Source organism: Clupea harengus, chromosome 12, assembly GCF_900700415.2.
Source record: "Clupea harengus chromosome 12, Ch_v2.0.2, whole genome shotgun sequence".
NCBI lineage: Eukaryota > Metazoa > Chordata > Actinopteri > Clupeiformes > Clupeidae > Clupea > Clupea harengus.
This window is the reverse complement of record NC_045163.1, coordinates 23729431-23731930: the sequence shown is the minus strand read 5'-3', so window position 1 is coordinate 23731930 and position 2500 is coordinate 23729431. Positions and strand designations below refer to the sequence as shown.

Sequence of the window (2500 nt, the reverse complement as noted above, 5' to 3'; positions counted from 1 at the left end):
TCTTATCCTTTTTAGTGTCCACCACACTGATGTTGACTCGTAGCTCGGAGTTTTAACAAGCTACGATATTAAAAATAGACATTTTGTGAAACGAGCCGGCTGAGAAATAGAAATGCCTCTTATTGAGGTTGTGTCTGTGGTGTCAGCTCAACATTCCCCAGGCCAAAACGGTCCCTGGTTATTTCAGTTCTGACTCAGGGCTCCAGTTATGTCAGCCATGCATGGCGTCAGCTCCCCCGTCTAGAGTTTATTCAAATGCCGCCGGACAGTGACGATGGGGTTCCTTCCTAACGCGCTCAGTGACTCCAGCACTCCACCACAAATGGTCCTGCTTCGTATTTATTTATTTTTTTAGAGTGCCGTTTGCCAGTCTACCTCAACGAGGGCCGCGATGAGCCAGACAGTGCGGGGTTGGATGGCGGGTGGATACAGTTTCCACTGGGGCCGAGGGTCAGAGTTGTGCGGGCAGGCGGGCGGGCGGGCGGGCGGGCGGCATGAGATAAAAATAATAATGAAGGGGGGCTAAATCGGGGCTTTAGGTTGCTCCTTCTGCCCCCATCTGTTTGAAGTGACAGCTGTGGGGGCATTACACCGATAACAGCAACCAACGAGGAGCAAAAAGCAAACCAAGAAACTCTGGTGGCCCGGGTCGGAGAGGCCTAGGTAGCGCTGAGGAGAGTGTTGGAGGGACAGATGGGAGGGTGGCATGTATGAAACTCACCCAACGTCAAGTTCACACCCATTAGCATCTGTAAAGGGTATTAAAAAGTGACCTCGACATTCCAAGCTCGGTTTCACTGCCAGAGGCCTCTAGAAAAGCAGCAAAAATTTGAAAGCTTCACCAATGTGTAACCAAAGAGCTTCTCCAATGTGTAACCAAAGTGCAACAGGATGACCCAACACTATGCCTCTCCAGTGCAATATCTGCTGCTCACATTTTTATATTATATATAAGAAAGCCTGTAAGCATGCTCACATTATTATATTATATATAAGAAAGCCTGTAAGCATCCCCACATTCGGCGTGTATAGGCTTTGATGAATGCAAAGAGACACGTATACACACGCAGATGCAAAGACAAATAGAAGGGGTGGAGCTATTTACAGGTTGTTTTTGCACCCCACGTTTTTTGTGGGGCCCGCATGTGGCATTGGCGTGGATCCATAAGGCCTCTGACACGTGACTCATTTTAGTGAGGCATTCGGTATGCACACTCAGGCATCCTCACCGACCCCCAGACCTGCTCTAGTTTGACCTTAATGCACATGTCACATGGTGGGGGGGGGCGGGGGAGATAAACAAAGTTGCTCTGTAGCACCAGACACGTCGCACAACACCTTCTTGATAAATGCCAATTCATGTATCGCCAGGCTTCGTCCTCCCTCAACCACACCCACCTTCCTTCACACAGTGATTTGCAGAACCCATTCCATTACAATTCTGCACAAACTTAACACCCAATTTCACACTTTATTCTTGTAGGTATGTCAAACATGTGGGCTAGGAGATTCATAAATAGTGTGGTGGATTAAATAGTTTAAAAATCAATGACATAGCTCACTGTCTATTACAGTTTGGTATTACTAACTAATCTTGGCTTCTGCTACTCCTGAACTCTGTTTCATTGAGGGCTGACTGTCTAAAACTTTCTTCTTAGTAATTTCTGTCAACATTTCTGTCATTTCTGTAGCAGTTTTGTATAGATTTACAGAAATGCAAAGGGACATTGGACAGCTGTAAATAAAGAAACCAGACATTCAGCAACAAGAAAGCAGGACTGAGTCGGCATCTGAAGTAGATAGGAATCTGACGCGAGTTTCGATGTTTCTAAGGGTTTGTGAAACTATTGCGAAATCATTATTTCTCAGGATAACAAATGGACTGGCTGTATTCTGTGGCTTCAGACGGTGTTTACTCGTAGTTATAAGAAAGTGCAAACCAAGTGTTTCAAAAACTCGCTCAAGACTTGGCCCTCCACAATCTCACTATGGGTCCATTCATTACGTGCATAAGCCTGTATAGTTTTTCCATCAATAAAATCAAAAATGTTTATTTTCCTTCTCAATGAAGTGATACATGGTTATGAACAGTTATACTGCAGTGATTACTGACTTACAAGACAGGATAACCTAGTCTATAGGTTATCCAACCTTGTTTTCGTCTCTACTGCAGTGTTATTTTTTCTCAACACGACGTCGGAGAAATATCCTGGATCTGTTCGCGTAAGAAACGGTGTTGTGTAAAGCTTCCATCTTCGGAAACGAAACTGTAGTACTTTATATCTTTAGCCAGCAAAGGGGGTCTCAAAATGGCTTAACTCTGCAAACGAATCTGTTTACACGGTTGGCGCAAAGTGAGACTTGCATCTGAAGTGACAACCGCACTCCGCGTGGCTGTCACAAACTATCAAACACTAAAGTTTACATATTAAAGACAAAGCGAAAGAGTTGATTTGGCGAGAGAAATGACAGTTAATAAATCTTACCTGTTGTGCTTCAA

The 2500-nt window shown here is 44.6% G+C and overlaps 1 protein-coding gene across 1 annotated transcript in view; it reads right to left on the bottom strand.

Annotated features, from left to right (window-relative positions):
- Positions 1–2500, bottom strand: part of nek6 (NIMA-related kinase 6) — a 43342-nt gene that overhangs the window by 40565 nt on the left and 277 nt on the right. The window contains exon 1 of the mRNA XM_012839889.3: positions 2487–2500. This exon is cut by the window's right edge and continues 277 nt beyond it. The gene's annotated coding sequence lies outside the window, so the exon portion shown is untranslated. The remainder of the gene's footprint in view (positions 1–2486) is intronic.